Below are 22,033 nucleotides of genomic sequence, written 5' to 3'. Positions count from 1 at the left end.
AAACCCTTTGTTTCTCTCCCTCCTCCCAGCTTTTGAAAGTATCTTGTCTCCTCATTGGTCATTTTGGTCAGGTGCCAGCGAGGTTACCTTTAGCTTCTTAACCCTTTACAGGTGAGAGGAGCTTTCCCCTGGCCAGGAGGGATTTCAAAGGGGTTTACCCTTCCCTTTATATTTATGACACACGAGTATGCATAAAATAGCATAGTATACTATTTCTGCTTCACCATAGATTTCTTGTGGGACCTTGGGCAAATCACTTAGGCCCAGAGCCTCAAAGTTTTCAGACACCTTTTTGAGAATCTGGGCCTTTTGTCTCTTTGTGCTTCAGATTTCCATCTTTAAAACTGGGATAACAGCACTTCCCCTCTTGACAGGAATACTGAGGATAAACATGTTAAAGATTATGGAGTACTCAGATACTACAGTAATGTGGGCTATATAAGTAACTAAGATAGATAATAAAAAGAATAGGGTTACAGAACTTTTATCTTCATTTAATACTATTAGATACAGTACAATTGAAATTAGAATAATATAGGAAAAAGAGCTAACATTTTAAATTGAGTATTTTACTATTCAGACAGCTGTAGCCAGTAGGCAATTTCATATTGAATTTAATTTATTACTTTCATATTCAAATCGTAGAAAGCAGATATATACCTTGGGATAAATACAGAGAATAAACATTCCTAATTAGCTTTGCCAACAATTATCGTCATAGTTATTTGAAACACCTGGTTGAGACTCAGATAAAATAATGTTGAAACAAGAGGGACTGTAATAAAGCAGATATTTAGAGATATCATTTTTTATGATGAAACTTTGTGGTAATTCAACTCATCTGAAATGTGGTTGTTGCACTTCTTTTAAGAGAACTGTTTGACTGTCTCGCTTTGAAGTTTGCTTCTGAGAAATATTATGCATGAGGTGTGTGCACGTGCACAATAAAACATAAGTAAAAATAATAATCAAATGTAATGTACATAATTTGATACCCTTCTTAATGTGAGTAGTACTTGTGTCCTGACACCAGTCCTTTTTCGTGGCAGATGGGATTAAGAGATGTTCTCCTGCCCACATAGCATGGAAGTGGAGTAATTATGCCATCGGAGAGTACTCTCCCATCGGCAGAGCGCGTCTTCACCATAGTGTGTTAGTCTATGTTAAATCTCTCTTGCTGCAATTTAAACCCATTACTTCTTGTCTTGCCCTCCATGGATAAAGAGAACAATTGATCCCCTCCTTTTTTAATATAACCTTTTATATACTTGAAGACTGTTATGTGCCCCTAACCCACATCTTCTCTTCTCCAGACTGAACAAACCCATATAAATATCCAGTCTCTTTGGAATCTTGTTAACTTCTTAGCTTCAACAATTGCCTGTGGTAAAGTACAGTCAAAGCACACACTGTATGAAAAAGTATTTCCTTTTTCAGGAACTTTGTGGTTGAGTTCCCCCAGCTGAGCCTGGGGCTAGCTGGTTCAGCCCTCAGTCATGTTAATGAGCCCAGCTGAGCTGTAACAGAATCACCTGATTGGCTGGCTTGTCTGATTGGCTGAAAGTAGCCAACAGGTCTGTATGTAAGCTCAGAAACAGCATATCACTGACTGCTCAACAGTTATGCCTGCAGTTGTGATATCTCTGGCTGTAACCACTGGGTCTAGTTACTGACTTCAAGTTCTGACCACTAGCTCCAGTTACTGGCTTCTGACTCAGGCTCTGACCTCTGTCTCTGATTATTCACTCTAGCTCTGACCTTTGGTTTGATTCCTGGTTCCTGACTCTGGCTTTGACCGGTGGCTGTGGTGTCTGTCCTCTTGTTCTAACCACTAGGTAAGGACATCCACATCCTGGACCTGATATTGTCACAACCCAATGGCCCCTTCCCTCGGGGTCCCCTGGGGAGGCAGATCAGCATTGTATGTAGCTAACGCTGTGGCAAGCATCGCAAAGCATTTTTGGAAGGGTTGAAGGTGTGAGTGTGGAGTGAAAGATTCCTTTGCACAGTGTGAGAGGCCGAAGGGGGAGGAGGGAGAAAGGAATGGGTTAACTTGACACTCCAGCTAGGTCTGAAGATAAGACGCTGACTCCAGACCAAGGCTTATTCAAATTCTTTTAAAAGATGCTGGATTTTCCACTATTTAATGAACAGTGCAACCCTCCCAGGTTTTAACATAAGCTTTAAATTAAAATAATGGCAATCAGTAGAATAAATCTCTAAATTATGAGAGTATTATATTTAATATTTTTTACTTTTGAGCATTATTACCCTTAAGTCACAGATAATTAGATGCATATAATCCTTTGAAGACAAGGACTGAGAGTTCGGATATGGAGTGATCACTTTGTGAAAAGTATTTTCCCATGGGTGATAAAATGGTAAGACAAAAAGCACCTTATCTAACCTAGTGGTTAGAGCCAGAGGCCATAGTTAGAGTCAGGAACCAGGAATCAAGCCCAGGGTTAGATCAGGAGTCAATAAGCAGAGACGGGCCACATCCTGAGTAAGAAGACAGTAACTGGAGCCAATGGTCAGAGCCAGAAGCTGGACAAGGGAGCAGGGCCAGGGCAGACTGGAGAAGGACCGGAATGGGGCAGGAACAGACTGGAGAAGGACAAGAGCAAGATTAGAGTAAGGCAGGACCAAGGTGGGGAACAAGGCAGCCACAAGAGTGATCGCAGCTGTGGGCATAAGTACTCAACAGGCTTATTTATGTATTGTCAATGGGGCAACCCCCCAGTTTGCCTTTCAGAATGCTTTGGTTAATTGTCTTTAAAGTTTGTTTTAATTTCAGGAAGGTTCAGACCCCAGGATTGGTATGTTTTCTTCATATTATCATTTATTATTTGAGCTGGACAAAAAATGCAGGGTAATTTTTGAAAAACAGGTGAAAATGTTCACATACATTTTTCATAAAAATTTAGAGTTTTTGACATCTTTTTACCATTCTGTAAAATGGCTGGCAAAACAAACGAAGAAACTGGATTGTACTGCAATGATTATTATTTGTATTGTGGCAGCACTAAAGGGCTCTAAAGATGCATAAGGGCCCCATTGTACTAGGCACTGTACAAACACATATCAAAAGATGGCCTCTTCCCTGAAGAACTTAAAACCTAAATATTTCAGAGAGAAATGAAATGCATGTATGGTATTTATCTGCCCCCCACCATTAATGTAGTATTTGACTTACCCCAACTAACCCCCTGTGAGGTAGGAAAGCACAGATATCCCCATTTCACAGATAGGGATCATATGCACAAAGGCCCTGATCCACAAATAAATGTAGGCAATGAGACACTGAGCCAAAACAGCTAACATTTAGGCACTTGGAAAATCGCAGGGACAACACTGAAATTCATGAAGTCTGAGTTAGGGACTTAGGCTTCCTGTACAATGAATGGGGAGAGACTGGCACCTTAGATTCACAAAAGTCAGCACAGTAGATGGGGAGGCACCTAAACTAACAAGTAGGAGTTGCAGACCAGAGGGGTGTGTGCCAAGCCATGCCCCTCTCTTAGAGATTGGCCCCTAAGTCTGGTCTGCAGAGAGGTGGACACAGGCACCACCATCACTTTCTTTTCCTACTCCTCTGGCCAGATTTTGAATAGGACCCAAATGTATTAGGGGCCTCTGAGCACAGATACCACAATGGTGAAGCCCCTATATTTCCCTAGTTTGTGGATCACTCTGGGGCTTGGTCAGGAGAGAGGTATCTGGATGCCTAGAGGGACGAGATAGCGTGCATGCCCGGAAGCAGAAACTTAAGTACCTAAAGAACTTTTTACTGTGAAAATGTAGGCACCAAATGCATATAGGCATCTGCAGGGTTATATGGCAGCTGAGCAGGACTGGAGTTTAGGTGCCTAAATCCTTGGTGGATCTGAGTCACAGTGACTTGCCCAAGGTCACATAGGAAGTCTGTGCTCAAGTAGAGAATTGCCCTGTGGCTCCTTAGTCCCAGTCTGTTGCCCTAACAAGTGGACCATCCCATTGTGATTTATCATCGAGGAACCAGTTGTGTCCCTAGTGGTAAGTTTGACTTGACAATGGGTACAGTTTTAAACAGATATGGAAAAAACAAAGCATACCTACAAGTTCCATTGATTTTAATTGGAGCTGCAAATTCCCAGCAAGAGCATGTGCAAAGTCCATGAAGTTAATGGGAGGGTTTGTTTTTGTTTTGAGTTGGATCACGTCACAGAACATCTCAGGATTTTGCCATTTGTTCCTGTAGTCCAATGGCTTGACACTCTGGTGGTGTAAATAAGCATAGATCCATTGATTTTAATGGAGCTATGCCAATTTACCCCGGCTGAGGAACTGGTTCTAAACTTTCTTGGCAAAATGTGAATTGCAATGTTTCAAGAAGCATCTTTAATTGAATCTAAAATACATTTTGTTCATATTAACTGTAACCTTTAGACAATCAATGGCTATACAATTTCAGTAACAGTTCCTTAAAATTAGAATTATTGAAAAGCCTTATGAGCGGTGATGAACCGAATAAAGTAATATTGATCAGCCAATGAGAGACATTGACTTGGTAAACCAATCTAACGCTGGAAGAAATATATCATTGTGCTCCTTTCCGCTACTCTGTTCCTGAGTCAACTATAATTAGATTCGCAGATTTTATTTTATAAAGTAAATAGTATTTTAATAACTTAAGCAAATTTATGACTGCAGAAACTTCAGGATCTCAAATACAGCTTGTCAATTGAACAAGGGGTGTAAATATACTCTTATTTTGTATTGCATATATTTTTGCTGCTTATCTTTTACTGAGCAAATATATCTACTGATATAAGTCATTGTCATTCTTGGTTTCCAATATGCCAAGCTTGTGGAAATCTGAGCTTGTTCAGTCTTAAATAAAAAAGAAGAGTAATATGTAATTTTACACTTATATAATTATTTGTCATTTTTACATTAAATTAAATCCAATTTAGAGAGGATATTTTCCCTGGAACTTATGAGGCATGTGCATTATGAACGTCTAAATAGAGATAAGATGATCTGGGAGAGGATTATGTCAGGAGATGCCAAACTGGAGGACTTCCAAATAAACTATGCCATTAGAAATATTCAGATTTTATTCAGGGAAGTATAAACTAAAATAGAGGTTTACACAGTTTAGCACACTTATGGCTAGCTCATGGTCTATGGCCTGCAAATGAAACATAGGAAAGTTTCACTGCAGGTACTTCAGAGAGAGATTTATTTTCCTATTTTAAATATGCGGAATCTAATTGTATTTATGCTAGCATCCAGCACATCACCTACCAATTAAATTCTTCCCTTCTCTGGTACACCTAATCCCAGTCTCATCTGAGAGAGTATTTGGTGAACTTCATACTCTGTTACTCCTGGGATCATCCAAAAAATTAACTGGTATGAAGAGTGTTGCATTTGAGCTGGGCCCCAACTGTAACAGAACCTCATCCATGGTTAAAGGTAAGATGGGATAATGCAGAAGAAGATGGAGAATCATGGTATGTGGTAGAAAGGCCTTCTGGAAGCTGTGGGTGGGTGGGTGAAGAAAACTGGCATGCAGAGAGAAAGAAGGTCAGAGGAACGTAAATTTACACGGACCAGCAACCAGCACCCCCAGATACCAAAATGTTTCAGCATTCCACTACATATTCTTCCAGTATAACTCCATTGCAGGTGCCAAGCCTTCTGCTTGAACAGTGCACACAACTGCCTTCCCCCAACTGCCAAAATCTTCATCCAGCACTATATTAACCAGCATACGCATGAAATCCAAGGCTAAGGCACAAAGATTAACACCATAATCACTACAGTTGCTTGTTGGCATATTTTATAATAATTTACTAGAAAATCTTAAAAAATATGTTTTTACTATTTGACCAGCTTTACAAACCATTATGCATATTTTATAACTTAGACCTGCCAAAAATAGTGAGAGCTGAGTTAATAAAAAACTCATTGCATGAGCATAGTAAGTTCCCAGACACTCAGGCATATGCAGTACTGCACACCTCATCTCACACATGAGAACAGATGGGATTTTCCAAAGCTAATCAGTGTTGGCCCAACTTTGCTCCCATTGAAATCAGTACCAAAGCTTCCATTGGCTTCAGTGGTAACAGAGTTAGGCCAATGCCAAGCATTTCTTGAAAATCTCAGTGTGGCTTTGGGGCTCTATTCAAATGCTGCAGCAGGAGAGTAAGAGAATGGGGAAAAAAAATCTTTGCCCTTTGTGCTGGTGCCTAAAGTTAGCTCTGTGTTTACTCAGAACAAAGACACTCTTAATCACAATGTTGTCGTAGTCTAACCATCACATCTTCAGAAGAAATGAGTCCCAGAATTCTGTACAGTGCTGAGGCATTAGCCAGCCCTTGAAACTAACCGGTGACTCCTTCAGGACATAGACTGTACTGCCACAAGCAGGGATCACTACCCACTAAGGCCATGAACAGTGCCATTGACTGAGACAGATGTCTCTGGAGAAAAGGACACAGTCCCTTGGAATCCTGCTGAGAGGAACAGGAAAATATTAAGCTTGGCTGTTAATTGAATACACGGGATTTAAGTTACCTGAGCAAACACATTAAAAGTACATCAGAAATGCTTAGTGTCATAAAGGGGGAAAAAAGTAAATAATAGCAATAATAAAAGACTAGCACAACTGATATTTGTGCAAAATCAAATCAGATAAAAAAAAAAGCAACACGTCAGCTGTTCTGTAGGCCTATCCTCATTGGCAGTGACCACACATTAATTTCTGGCCACCTGGCACCCTAAGTAAAATTGGTTGATCTCAGCCTAGGTCTTAGTGGATAGATGTCCACATCACAAAAACTACAATCACAATTAGACATGTCCAGAGAGACAAAATCTACAATTTCTTGGACAATATTTTATTTCTTCTATGGACAGAGGGCTTTGGCTGTGTCCCTATCATCACCAATACTGTCACTTGGACTATACTTAGATTCTGCCACCCACCCATGTGCTGAAGTCCCACTTCCCTCACTACCTTCCTGCTTCTGCATTAATAGTACTTTTTAACAAGCCTCTAATGAACCGTCCTTACTATAATAATGGCCCAAATGTTCTCCCTGCTGTATTTCCATAACAACCATTGCTAGAGAGAAGATTACACGTTTGGATCTGTGGTGTGGAATGTTTCGGCTCCTTCCTCCATCAGTGCTAAAATAAATTTTTTTTCTGTGATCAACATTATGGACATCTTATCAGCATGGATCTATATTGCAAACTCTGTACTTGCTCTATGTGCAAATCTCCTATTGATGTCAGTGGAAATGTCAAGCATTAAATGAGTTCAGTGTATGCGAAAGGCCTGTACTGTGGCTCAGCAGAGATTTGTGCTCCAAGTTTGTCTGCATTTGTAAATCCTGTTATATAAAAGAGATCCAGTCTTCGTAAACTCACTTGCAAGGGTGTGCATTTGTATGTAAGTATAAGTTATGTTTACTGAGGGGTGGGAGGGGGGGGGATTCAGCTTGCACTGGTTTTAGACCAGTTAACTTCTATTGAATGAAATGTAATTACACTGGACTTGCACACTGGTTCCTGAGTGTCTATGGTTTGGGAGGAGGATATATGAAAAAGACCACATGACAGAGTTTGAGAATGGTGAAACATTTTTTATTGTTCTCAGTGGGAACTTTTAGGTGCTGAACACTTTTCAGAGTTCACTCATTTCATTTAGATGCCTAAATGGAAGCTGAGCTCTTTAGAAAATCCAGGCACTTATTTAAACTAGATGTGATATATTGGGTGTTGAGCTGTTTTGAAAATCTCACCCCAGAATATATGTATTAAATTCTGGGGTGAGATTTTCGAAACAGCTCAACACCCAATGGATCAAATATTATATGTATTCCTTTTCTGGTTTAGATTTTGTTCCCCTTAGTTACATCTACTCTGAAAGAGACAGAACCTTTTTCTTCTTCTGTGTACTTTGGATTTACACCAGTGTAATACATTGCAATTCCATAGTATTAATCCAGGTTTATACCAGTCTGAGAAGAAAATCACACCCTCAGTATAGGATTTCCTTCCATAGTATTTTAAAAAACAGTATTGTTTGGGTTTTTAAGTTTCCCTGTAATTATTTTCCTGACCTGACAAATGTGGTGGAGAGGCTGTTGAGGTTATCGGATTAATTGAACGGGAACACATTATTGATTCTAGGCTTTTGAGCATGTGCTCAATAGGATGCTGTTGGGATCAGTTCAATGGGCCAGAAAGAAGCCACACTAGAAGGAAGGTGAGAATATCACCCTTTCATGTGACATAGTGACATGGTTTTCTCAGGCTTTGCAGGTTTCACATGAAGACTACATGCAAGAATAATTTTCAGTAAGGGCTAAAGACTATATAACCTCAGTTGTATTGTTTATTTGCAACTACCCTGAGAAAGAGAAAGAAACACAGAGAAGAATGAAAGGGGATACTAGAGAATCTGGAGAATTTGAGCTTTTTTATATTTTTTTTGTGGGAGGTAGGCAGACAACAGAGGGAAGAGCAACCTTATAAAAACCTAGATAAATAAATATGCACCAAAAACATGCTAAATAATGACAGGTCTCAGAGTAGCAGCCATGCTAAATAATGACAGGTCTCAGAGTAGCAGCCATGTTAGCTCTAAATTTATTTGAGCATAAGCTTTCATGAGCTACAGCTCACTTCACTGGATGCTGTAGCTCACGAAAGCTTAAGCTCAAATAAATTGGTTAGTCTCTAAGGTGCCACAAGTCCTCCTTTTCTTTATGCTAAATAATAAATCACCTCTGAATTTGTTTGTTCTGATATGCACTAGTGGTCACTGGGAGATTTGTGTCATTCTCTTAAATCTAGCCCTTACTCATGTAAGCATGGGAAACAACATGCACTGAAACCACAGGCGATTAACAAATCCTGAGGTATTTGAACTGAGGACAAACGAACAAATCATATGAAACCCATGCAGGTTCACCTTCAATGAATCATAGCAGTCTGGAAGTCTGAAGGCTTTAAATAACTCTATCTGAAGCTACCCCTCTCATGACTGGTTAGGCTACCAATAGAGCTGTGGTTGAAAAGTATGAAAAGAGATTCTCACATATTTTCATTCCTCCTCACCATGAATTTGTTATGCTGTTATTTCTGGCATCAGAGCTGCCATTGTTTGGGAGGTTTAATTGTTAAAAGGTTCATGAATCCCCAAACTTTCCTAAATAGTATAATGAATGATTATGCATGTGAATATTTACACTGAAAGTACATTTTACTGTTATTCATCCATAATTATACTCCTGTTTTAAAAAAAATTAAATCCTGTCAAGGCTCAGAAGCTATACCAAGTGATTTAGGTTACCAAGCACACACTACACAGATCTGGCATCCCAGGTAGACTAATGTCTCTGTAATCAAAATAATCTTGCCCAACTCTACCACGTCATGCACAGGAACTGAAGTTGGAATTTCAGGCCAGAAACTCTGCAAAAGAATTTGAAGTTTATCTTTTTTCAACTTTTTTAAACTCAGTTTTGTGTTCAAGACCTGATGTATTCTAGTTCCAACGGCTACATTTTTTTGCCAGAGAACCCACCCCTTGCCAAATAATGATACATCAGACTCTAACTTTTATTTAAAAGCAGACTATGTCTATATTATTATTGCAGTGACACCCGAGAGACCACAGCTGATATTAGGGTCTCTTTGTGTCAGGTGCAATTATTGAGGCTGCCCCACACATCAAACCGTAAGGGTGCCTGTAGCATGCCAGGTGTACTGCGATTTGGACGCAAGCACTTCAGGTGATTCATCAACTAGGCCTTGGAGGCTCTAACCCTTGTGGATCATGATTGCCAGTCACATTCATGGCTGAGTGAGAGGGTATTTTACTAGGGCTGGCAGGAAAGGGAAAGATTCCAGATGTCCTAGGTACAAAGGCTTAAACAGTTACAGTAAAAAGTGAGTTATTGTGGTTCCATGGGGGCCATGTGAAAATGTAGGGAGTTTACATAAAATAAATGTAGTTCAACATCAAATTAAATAACTCAAGGAATGTTGTATTATTCATTTTCATATCTGACTTAATAAGAAAACCTCAATTTTTAATTTGCCGGAGGCTGCTACAGAATTTCCATGCTAAGTCTTTCATATGTGTGTCTAAAGCTGAGCTCCTAAATAAGTGGATGGCATTTCAAAAAGTGAGTGGAAGCTGCTGGATACTCAGTTCTTTTGAAAATCAAGTCATTTAGTTAGGCAACTAAATAAGGATTCAAATCCTCAGTAGTACCTAAGAGCTAGATTCACAAACGTACTTAGGCATTGCAACATTGAATGTTGAAATGCCTGACCCCTAGTCATCCTCTGCCTAGTGGACTTCTCAAGTCTGAATTAGGCATCCAGGCTCCCCATACTAGTCATTGGGAGGGTTAGGTGCCTAAGAATGAGATTCTCAGGAATCAGCATGCTAAATAAGGAGCTGCCTATGCTAGCCAGCAGTGAAATGCAAAAGAAAAGGGAGGAGTTTAAGCCCAGATCTTCTAAAGTATTTTGACCCTATGTCCAGTGATCTGAACCTTAGCTGCCTCACTAATGGGCCAGAGAGAATCACCTCCTTCTGCTCAGAGTTCTCAGCTATGAGCCCTCTCTGAGAGTTAGGTTCCTAAATCAGGTCACCCCTTTCTTATGAAAAAAGAGAGAGAGCCACCTCACGCCCCACCCCTGAATAGCCAGTGTCCCAGTGGTTAGGGCACTCACCTGAGATGTGGAAGACCTGACTTTAAGCAGATGGGCCCAGAGCATGATTACAGTCTTGGGCCCCATTGGTGAGGTAAGTGGTGGAACACACAGGTTCAGAATCTCACTTTGGAGCTGCTGGAACTTTAGTTTGCTTATGGCTCCAAGCAGCTCATTAGCTCTGGGGTTGCATGAGGACTTAGGCAGCTTTGTACATGGCAAGCAGCAGAAAATTAGGCAGCAGATGAGCAGTGTATTTTGGGAATATCAGTGGTGACTAAATGTTGGACTTCATGCCTAAAGTTCAGTTAGGATCCTATGTAACTTTGTGAATCTGGACTTCTCAGGTGAGTGCCTAGCCACTTGACTATACAGTGATTCTCATTCTTTCTCTGGCCCCTAATTCAGAGAGACCCACATAAGAATACTCTTCCCTCGGCCTTCCCTCCCCTGGCCATTTTGTGCAGGTTAGGCATTCCCAGAGCACATCTTACTCCTGAGGGCATTCTGAGCCTCCCCACCCCCCAAAATATGCGCACAATATTTTAACATTCTGCAAATAGTATTTGTCAAATAAATGCGGAGGCTCCTTAATGGTCCTGGGGAGCGTAGGCTACTGGCTGCACAGAAGTAGGAGATTACTGTGCAGCTTCCTCGGGGACATGGACTCAGTAGTGAGGCTGCACTCAACCCTGACACAGCGCAAGGACCGGGCCTGCCCCAGAAACACCCCAGGGTCATGTTCCTCTGTGCCAGGTACACCAGGTGTGGGCAGGCAGGCTCAGAAACGCAGGATCCAAATGTGGAGGGGCTAAGTGTGTGTGTGTGGTGGGGGGTATCCAGGTGTGGTTAGGGCAATCTGGTTGTGGGTGACTCAGTGTGGAATCTGGATGCACAGGGGCTTGTTGGGGGGTTCTGGGTGTAACGGTAATGGGCTCTGAAGGGTGGGGGTCCAGGTGAAGGTGGTTGAGACTCAGCGGGGGAGTCTGGTTGTGCGGGGGATAGAGTTTAGCAAGGGGGTATGGGTGTGGGGGACTCAGTGGGGGATCCAGATGCAGCTGGTTGGGGCATGGCGGAGTGGGGATCTGAATGCAAGTGGCTCGTTATGGTGGTCCAGGTGCAGGTGGAGTGGGGCTCATTGCACAGGATTCTGAGTGCAGAGGATGAGGCTTAACATGAGGGTCTAGGTATGAGGGGATCTGGATGTACAGGGTTGGGCAGATGGGGGAGCAGCTCCCTGAGCAGGGATCCCTCCCCCTGCAGCTGAGGAGCAATGCATGCCAGAGGCCGGGGAGACTGCAGGGCTTCTTTCAGCCAGGGGAGAAATCTGGGGCTGGGTCTGACCCGGCCCTGGATGGAGTTCAAGGGAAGAGGAAGCCCTGTCCTCCTCAGCCCAACCAGGACTAGCAGCTGAGTCTGGTGCAGGGTAGGAGCCACCAGCTAGGTCTTCCCCAGTCCCGCCTCCCTGCCCCATAGTGATTTACCTCTCTGACGGCTGCCCTTGCCCCCTTACCCCCACCAAAAACATACTGCTGGGTAGGGTTACATGAATGCTCTTGTGGCTTCCCTTTGCTTCCCCATCAGAAAGTAATTTTTCTGCAGGGAAGCAGAGAAATATGCATGGGACATAAATTCTGTGCATGCACAGTGGCACAGAATTCCCGAAGGAGTAACACCTATCAGATTGGGACCTGCAGACAAGATAGATTGAGGAATGCCCACCTTCCCATGGTTTGTGGATCACATTGAAGCTTAGGTAGATGTCTAGATGCCTAGAGTGAGGTAGCAGTGAGCAGGGCCAGAAGAAGAAACATAGACACCCAGGGATTTTTTTCAGTGAGAATTTAAGGTGTTGAGTAAATTTAAGTACCTACACCATTATATGGCAGCGAAGAAGAGTTTTATGGATTGCAGTGGTGCCTTAAAATGGGACTTAGGTGCCTAAATCTGGGCTTTAGGCACCTAAATCATTTTTTTGCATATGGGCCTAAGTCTCATTGACTTGCACTAGTAATCACTGTTCAGTGCGGTGTTTGTCTCACCTGTGGGGGAAACTTGGTCCCAGTCCATTGATGTGGAATGCTGCAGAATTTAGGGGCATGGATGGAGAATTTAGTTCATGATTTCAGTAGAGTAAGTGGGGGCCTTGTATATGTTTAATACATCGGTTAGGGGTATTTTAACATTATGTGGGTTAACCAGAATGCAATTTTGTTTGTTTTTTAATTCAAGTGTTTTAAATATTACCTACAGATTTATTCTTGCTCATTAGGAATTTAAGACTTCACCATGTTTACAAGAAACAAACTGATAGCTGAGGCCTTATCTTTGCAATATCTTAAATGCTAAAGCTGAGCATGAGGTAATTTAACCATGTGTCACTAAAATAATAATTATAACTGATTTCCCTTGGCGTAAAACTTATTTTGAAATTATATTACAACAGTTTCATGTATGAGACATTTCAGTGTGATGATTTCCATCTTAATAGCTTAATCAAACTATTTTTGAGCTCTGTGTCATCTCACATTTGAATGTACTACCTATTGAATGTGAAATAGCTATGCAAGTTACTGTTGCTTTTGTGATTCTGGAGAAAGACAGTTGTTTTCAGGCAATGGATATTTCTTTTCATTGAAGAGGAACAGGATTCTATTTCTGGATTCTAGATACAGTAGTTAAACTTCAAAGCCTGCTCTTCTTTTTATCCTTTGGTCCTTTAATAAGAGACTATTTGTACAACTATCTGTACAAGAACAAACTTCAAAGATCACAGAAAAAGATTTTAATGGTATCTGAGGGGGAGGTAGAGTCTCCAAAAGCAATTTTTTTTATTAGAGCAAAAGACGAGGAGGAGAGGGGAGGATTTTGATTCATCTTTGTTCCCACATTGAACTCAGGCTCATCTATCAGAGACAATAAAATGTTTCTCATCTTTCTCCTTTAACCTGCACCTCACCACACATACAAACAGGTGTGGATTCATACTCCTAATAAAATAAAAGACAGGAGATCTCAAGCCTGTCCATGAGAATTTTTTTCTCAATTAAGTAACTTAATGGTATCTGCCATTTGGAAGGGCTACCATTCCGTTGCAGAGTTCTCTGTGTCATAAACAACAGGGACCTGTGTAGGCACAGTATTCTAAACATTATTAGTATTATTTTATTATTTTGTAATAACACCTGCAAGTCCAAAACAAGATCAGGAGCCTATTAGACTAAGTGCTGCACATAGTGAGAGGCAATCTTTGCACCAAATGGGACTGATCACAAAATTAAAGTTATGCACATTCATAAGTATTTGCAAGTTTAGCACCTAAACAGACAGAGTATTACTATTATCTTCATTTTACAGATGGAGAACTGAAATTCAAAGGCACCATTCAGTAAAGTGTTTAAGCACCTGAATAGTCCCATTGATTTGATAGAATTACTCAGATGATAAATTTAGGCCCATTGCTAAGTACCTTGCTGAATCAAGAGATTTGTATGGGATAGTCTATGTGGGGCTCTCCTTTTGAAGCTCTTCCCCTACAGGTGTTGAATCTGTACCACTTCCCAGGTGGGTGCCTTAACCATTGAACTACAGACTCCTTCTCTCTTGTACCCTCTCTCTAGCCTAATGAGTATTTAAGTATTTGTCCAAAATGTAACAGTCTTTGGGTGAGAGAGAGACTGTAATCCAGTGTTTGGGACACCCACCTGGGAGATAGAAGACCCCAGGACCACTCCTCTTGCTCCAATCACTCTTTCATTATTTATCCACAGGGGAACAGCTTCAATGGCAGACACTGCACATAATCAGAATATTCCATAGCTCAGTGGTTAGACCATGCTCCTGAGTAAGTGGGAGCTCCTTGTTTAAGTCTTTTCTTAAGGGGAGAACTGGTACCACCATTTCCTCCTTCTCCTTCTGGATTTTGAATGGGACCTGATCTGATAGAGAGCCTCTGAACAAGCCTACTGGATCAGGTCCTGCACAGGACTTAAGCAGCCAAGTGCCTATCTTCTCCCAGTTGTGAATCACTCTGGTGAATTTAGGCAGGAGATAAGTGTCTGGGCTCCTAGAGGGTGGTAGCAGTGTGCATGTTCAGAAGCTGAAATGTTGGTACCTAGGGAACTTTTACCCTGAAAATTTAGGCCCTGAATGACTTTAGGCACTTACCAGGTTTAGCAGGGATTTTGTGGATTGCAGTGAAACTAAAACTGGGACTTGGGTGCTTAAATCTGAGACTTAGGTTCCTAAGTCTGGGGTTTGGGCACATAAGTACCTTTGTGGAGGTTGGCCCAGGTGGTTGCTCCGATGTAGCAAAGGAGAGACAGTGAATGTGCCTGAATGTAGCACAGAAGGGACAGAGATGAGTTTATACTGTTTCTACCATACTAAGACAAAGCTAATACTACCAAGTTGTTTTTGAGGACCCCTCTGTTAGAAAAACGCCACTACAGCTGCTGGCTCAGACAGAGCAGGTTGAAATCTTTTTGTCAAACATATGGGGTTTGATTTATCAAAATGAAAATATTTGTGAATGGTTTTCATTTTGGATTAAATTTGTTTGACAAATAATTAGAAAAAAAAATTAAAAATCAAAGTGTCTCATGTTTTGCTAGGGAAAAAGTCTACTCACCTTTTTTACTCTCTCCTTCTTTATTCCCACTGGAAAAGAAGGGTAGAGAGAGAGAGGGAATGAAAGACAGTGTTGGTTTTTTCCCTGCTCAAAAATTAAATTGTCCAGAATAAGAAACACTTTTAAAAACTTTTTTTAAAAAATACCTGAAAAACTATGGATGACAAATTTTGTTTCTTTTAAAAGTTTCCATAATACCTTTGTTTGTTTTTAACCAACCCTACTCATAGAAATTTCATGGGCTTCCTGAATATCTGCAGCTAATGATGCTAATACCCTGTTTGGCAGGGGGAGTACTTCCTAGCTGGGTCATTCATATGTTCATATTTTTATGCTTCCTGGGCAATCCCTAGATACTGAACTTGATTATTTGATGGGACAGGTGAAATAAGAAGGAGGTGCATGCTGTGTCAAGTCATGTTTTTCCTTGATGAGTTCAGTCTCTTATGGAACTCTTAGAGAGCTTATTCCTTCACTCTCCCACTTCCCTGGTCTTTCTTGCATGAACAGAGAGCAACAATACCTGAAGTCCGAAGGTGCAAACAATTTGATGTTTATTGGGGTAACCTTCCAGCAAGCTTAAATCCAAGTTCCTTTTTCCTTATTTTCAAATCCCTACTTACTTCCTGTTTGCCCCTAATTTATATAGTAGTAATCTTAGCTATACCTTAACCAATCATTCTACTGAATTTTACCTAACCAATCCTAACATATTGTAACATGATTAGCTAACCAATTATATCCCACCACCTTAATTAGTTTACACCCAGCAAAATTAATTATACAGCAGACAGAAATAACCACAGAACCAGACAGAGACCATGCAAATAAATAATAGCAGAGGGGGAACTATGATGACAAAACAATAAAGAAGTGAGGATTTCACAACTACATCTATAAAGACATATGGGTTTCCCAGCTATGACTATTGATAAGTGAGTTTTTACCAAACAGAAAACTATCAAACTAAATTTCCTTTTACATCTTCTAGGCTCTTCCCTTTCTTTGGAGGTGATAGATCAGATCACCTTCCTAACAGCCCCAGATTGCCTTATTTCAATGTGACTGGTTTGGAATGTGAGGATGTGACCGTTCGCTTCCCAGCTATGGCTGTCTCTGCTGCTTAGCCAAAGGCCTTAGCCTAAGAACAGGGCCTCAGACTGTCACAGTGAGAGAAAGCCCTTACACAAATTCTTTCTTTTATACCTCTATAACTAGCTAAATGATAAACATATACCTAAATTCTTAAAGTATAGGCCTTTACAGACAGGCCTGAATATTTATATCCTAACAGGAACTATCATGCATGGTTTTCCATTGCTAAATGATTTGGAAAAGCATAGACCTCTTCAACTGAATCAGGCACCACATTTTCCTACCCATCATGTTTAGTTTGGTTCAATTTCTATGAAGTCAGAAATATGAGTGAGGTGTATATATGTATTTTACTCAAAAATAAACCAAGTATAACCCAGGGTGAAGTCCTAAATTCACTTTGCCACTGACTGTGCTAATGCAACAATTCTCATCTTTGCCAACATGGAGGGACCTCAGGGAGTTAAATAAACAAGTCTCTACAGATTTTTCTAAAAAGCTAGGCCAGGGTGGTGCTAGATCCACAAAGGGATTTAGGCATTGCAATGCTCAGTGTTGCAGTGTTTAGTTACCCAATAGAGTCCAAAGGTGTGAGTTAGGCACCCAGGCTCCCTACACAATGCAGATGGAGATTCAGGTGCCTAAGAACAGGTTCTACAAAAAACAGTATGCTGAGCAAGGAGATGCCTAAATTAAGCAGTAAGAAATGCCAAGGAAAGGGGTGTATCCTAAGCCCAGCATCTGAGAAAGAGTTCAGTGAATAAGTCTGGGCCAGAGGGAGACCCTTCCCTCTGCTTGGAATTCACAGCTAGTCCTCTTTCTCTCTCTAAGAAAAGACACCCTCCCCCTTTACTTTTGACTTAGTGGTTAGAAAAATCATCCACGCTGTAGGAGACCTAAGTTCATTTCTTCCCTGCTGTGGAGAAAGGAATTGAGTTTCCCACATAAGTGCCCTAATCACTGGATTCATTTGCTGTCTGGCTAGCCTAGTGAATATTTAATTAGTTATACAGTGGAACAGCTACAACAGGTGAGACTGAAAGCCCTCTGCCAGAATGTCCCAAAGCCCAGTGCACTCTCCTGTGAGGTAGGGGGCTCAAATACAAATCCTTTTTCCACATCAGACAGAGCAGAGGATTGAATCTGCCTCTTCTACATCCCAGGTGAGTGCACTAATCAGGACGCTACAAGTTGGTCTTCTTGGCTGCAGGGTTAGGTGTGTGCTGAGAATGCCTATTGCCTTTGACCCCACAGTCAAGGTAGGCAGGGAATGCCTAATGTGAGGATCCTGCTAAGGTTTGGGCACCTGGGCTGTAGCAACAGCGCACATCCACACTGATAGATTTTTAGGTGCCTAGGGGACTTTACCAGCAGAAATGTTGGGATTTCTAGAGTTGGGCAGCAGGTGAACCAGGGTTTTAAGAATCTCAAAGGTGCCTAAATGTTGAATTTAAATGCCAAAAATTGCAATTAGGCTAAATCCCGCATGTGAATCTAGCCCTTTGTAATCAGAGACTATAACTCACCCATCCGCACAGAGGAGAAGACATAGAACATACTATGCAGTGTGTTATAATATAATAATACTTTACACAACACAGAAGTGGCCTTTTCTTTACCAGTTTCTTAGTTCCTATTAACTCTTTTTAGAACCTTCTTTTAAAGGGGTTTCCTTTTATACTTGTTTTCCCAGCACACCTTGCTGCACTAGCCCTTTAAATTGGGCGGAGCCAAGCAACTTTAGCCCTAAAGGAGCCATTTCGTACCTGAAAGATGCCTCTCTACTTTTCTTGTTTGTAAGTACTCAATTAATGTTTTGTACTTAAGGGTGATACACTTACACTGGGATCAACAAATACTGTTCTAAGTGACATAAAATGGAATAAATATGAACTCCCATCTGGCAAACACTGATCGTGTGTTATCTGTGAGTGTTCCTATTGAAATCAATGGGGTATGAATGGTAGCAAAACCTATGGGTTGGTGTTTACAGTACAAGAGCTTTGGTTTCTTCTCTCTGTTCTTTATTTGCTGATGTAAGAATCAGGAGAGTGTCCTCAGCATATTTTGGGTGGCAATTCCATAATAAAGGATATAATCCTATATTTAATGGTCTTTTCTGCTAGAACTGATTAAACTGTGTGTGTACCAATGTGTTAGAAGGGAGCCACCATCCTATCACTGAGAGAAATTATGGGAAGAATCAAAAGTTTTGAAGCCTCACCTTTGCAATTATGTCTCTAAGCTGCAGTCTTAATTAAGGCAAAATGCCCACTGAAGTCAATGGGAGCTTTGTAGGATTGGTCATTTAGTTAAAAGTTTTCAAAGAGGAAAGACAATGGTACTAATTCATTACCCTTCTGTATTAACTCATTAAAGGGAATATCCCTAAGTGATAGGGAGTCCATATAAATATTTTAGCAAAATCTTTGAAAGACCATCCCTCCTCTCCATGAAGTTACATATGCATTATTTATTTCTTTGATCTAAACATTATCTTCATCTGGAAACCTGCTATCAAATCCTAGAGAAAAGAAGGAAACAAACGTTTATTCATTTTAGGCAATGAGCTCTTCATGAGCACCTCATTGATTTCAATAGGGATCTACATAAAAACAGGAATCTGCATATATGGGGCTCCTTGTAGGATCAAGAATTTAGGGTGTAAATGTAGGTTACAATCATGCAAACATTTAGGCATGCACTTAACTTTTAATTAGACTATTCATGGTAGTCAAGTTTAGCACATGTGTAAGTGTTTGCAAGATTGGATTATATTAATTAGGGTATTGCAAAAAAAATGTCCAGAGTACAACACACTTCTGAGGGATACAAAAGTATTAGTCATCAATTTGAATATTGAGGGGGGGGGAAGAGCCATAAACAGTTATTAATTAAGATATTTCCAATTGTGATTTGTAATAAACTTCCCTTAACTAAAAAAAGACTTTAAACCCTGATCCTGTAATAATTTATGCACAAGCTTATCTTTGCACACTGTTAATTCCACTGAAGTTAATGGACTACTCACTGTGTGTGTAAAGTTAAACATATACATTGGTGTTTGCAGTGTTGGAGCCTTAGACAACAACATTATTGTTTATTTTTCTTTTCTTTTCTTTTTCTTAATTGTAGTTTACTTCACTTTCAGCAATCCATACCCCCCCCCCCACTGGCTTAAATATTAGAAGTGACATATCAAGTGCATGCTATTGAAAAAAGACAACATCTACTTTAAAAATGACTTGTTAAAGTAGTAATGGTTTCTGTTAAAACTGGATTTCTCCTTTTTGAAATAATATATTTTTTACTCTGGCAATGTAGGAGCACTCATTAGCTATGAAAAGAACAGGGCACCCTCATTTCTTGTATTACCAGCAAGTTGTCAAGTCTCTTTCTTTGGAGTTTGTACCTGAATCTTTTTAGGGATAATTTGGCTTATCATACTATATCTTCATTTATGATGATGCTTACTGCACAGATGATAGAATAAAGTGCATTGGAAGCTATGTTCCACTAGAAGAATTCCTATCTTAGCTTCCAAATTACTCTTCAAAATATTTTATAGCACATTCCAGTATTGCTGTTACAAGCCTTTACCTGATCATTTTAAAGTGCTTTATAGATTCTTGGTAGTATAAAACATTAATAAATTCCTTCCTTGCATATAAAAGGGAAAACAAAGCTTTGTGTTAAAGGATGATGGGAAGCTACTGCAGTTCAGCTCCCAACTAAGGATAAATTCATTCTAAACATCCCTCTCTCTGCTTCAGTGATACTTCCTGACAAAAGACGCTCTTGGGTACATCATGTTTGAAAATGTAGCAGTGGTAAATTAAGACATGCGAAGCAGTACCAAGGAAAACTATCTGTCCAAGGACACATCTTTTATTTTTCACCTTCTATCAAACCATGAAAACATACAGGCCAGCAATAGATAACTTCTCTTGAAAATACAAAAATAATTGGTCCTATCCTGAGTGTCAGTACAGTCGACAGAGTTTCTCTGGCTGCAGTCTTGATTGTCTTCCTTATTTATAGTGGAAGCTTTAAGGAGGCTTTGAATTTATTGTCAGAAAAGAAAATAATTTGTAAAGTTCACCTTTTTAGACACATAAAAATGAATCTTTAACTATAGCTCATCCACTGTACTCTACAGTTAAAGTTGATTTCACTATTTCTAATATAACCACCTGTTTCCTGGAATTTTTAACAGGCTTACAAATTGGCTGAACTTCAGCACACAGAAGTCTCAGGCTGGAAAGGAATGTTGTTGTGTTTAGGAGTTATAAAACTCAAATTACATTTCAAGAATAGAAAATAATATGGATAAGACTTCATTAATATTTTCTTGGTTTGGACATCCAAGATGTTATCCAAAAGACTCAATTCTTCCAACCTTATGTTGAGTGGTATCCAACTTAGTGAACGGTTCCATGGACCCATATGTTGAATATGATACTAATCGCTAGAGTGTGTCAAAAATAATTTAGTGAAATTATTTTCCATTGAAAAATGCTGTGTCATTGAAACTGAAATGTTTCACAGAAATGTGTCATGTCCATGGAAATATATTCTCAGGCCAAGGGTGGAATTTCACAGAGAAATATGGAGACATTCACCACCCCAGAATAGCTAATAGCATGATGGTAAGGGTACTAGCCTGCTTAATTCAGAACAGGAACTTGAATTGGGGTCTTCCAAATCCTATGTGAGGGCCTTAACCACTGGACCATTGGCTATTCTAAGATGGGTTTCTTGTCTTTTTTTCATGAATAAAATTTCCAAAGTTCTTATTTGTGTTCTGCATCAGAAAGAAAACAAATTTTGAAACCTCAATATTATTCATTGAATGGGATTGTTGCTTTTTGTACAGCTCTGCTAGTTATGACAAAATTAGACTGTAGATTAACACATCTACCTTTCAAATATATTAATAAACATATCTTAATCACACTTTCTATTAAGTTTCGATTTGTATTTTCATTAAAATTTCATTTATAAATCAGTTAGATTAATAGCATTTTAATGAACAGTTCATCAGTTGTTATAGATTGATGCAGAATCCAGCTGTTCAATTGGCTACTTATATATGGGCCGCAATTATCTACACCTTCCACTGATGTGCCTATAAGCATCCATAACACATTACTCAAGTCTGTAACATATTTATAACATATTTTAATAATTTATAAATGCTTTATAACCCATTTACAAATGTAATTTTACTATAAAGTATGGCCCTCTTTCTATTAATGATTAATTTGAGGCTGATTATTAATTGATATACTTTGCAATGTGCATTTATAGTTTATCAGAAGAAGCTTTTTCACTAGCTTCACTAACTCGGACATCCAATTGTCTCTCCTGTTATCCCCAGCTGGCCAATGGGAGGCATAGAAAATCCCACCACTACCCCTATGCACATTCCTAAATGCATTAGAGATATGAGAAGAGGCCTGGCTCTGGAATTTCTGGGCAGAGAGTATCCCCCTCTTTGGGGAGTTTGGATATTGTTCCTGCTAGTCCAACCCCAAACATCCCCCCCACTGATAAGGCATTTAGTAATCATTTTTAAAC

Source organism: Lepidochelys olivacea, assembly GCF_965140295.1.
Source record: "Lepidochelys olivacea isolate rLepOli2 genome assembly, chromosome: 2".
Lineage (NCBI taxonomy): Eukaryota > Metazoa > Chordata > Testudines > Cheloniidae > Lepidochelys > Lepidochelys olivacea.
The sequence above is the reverse complement of the archived record's forward strand: the minus strand, read 5'-3'. Positions refer to the sequence as shown.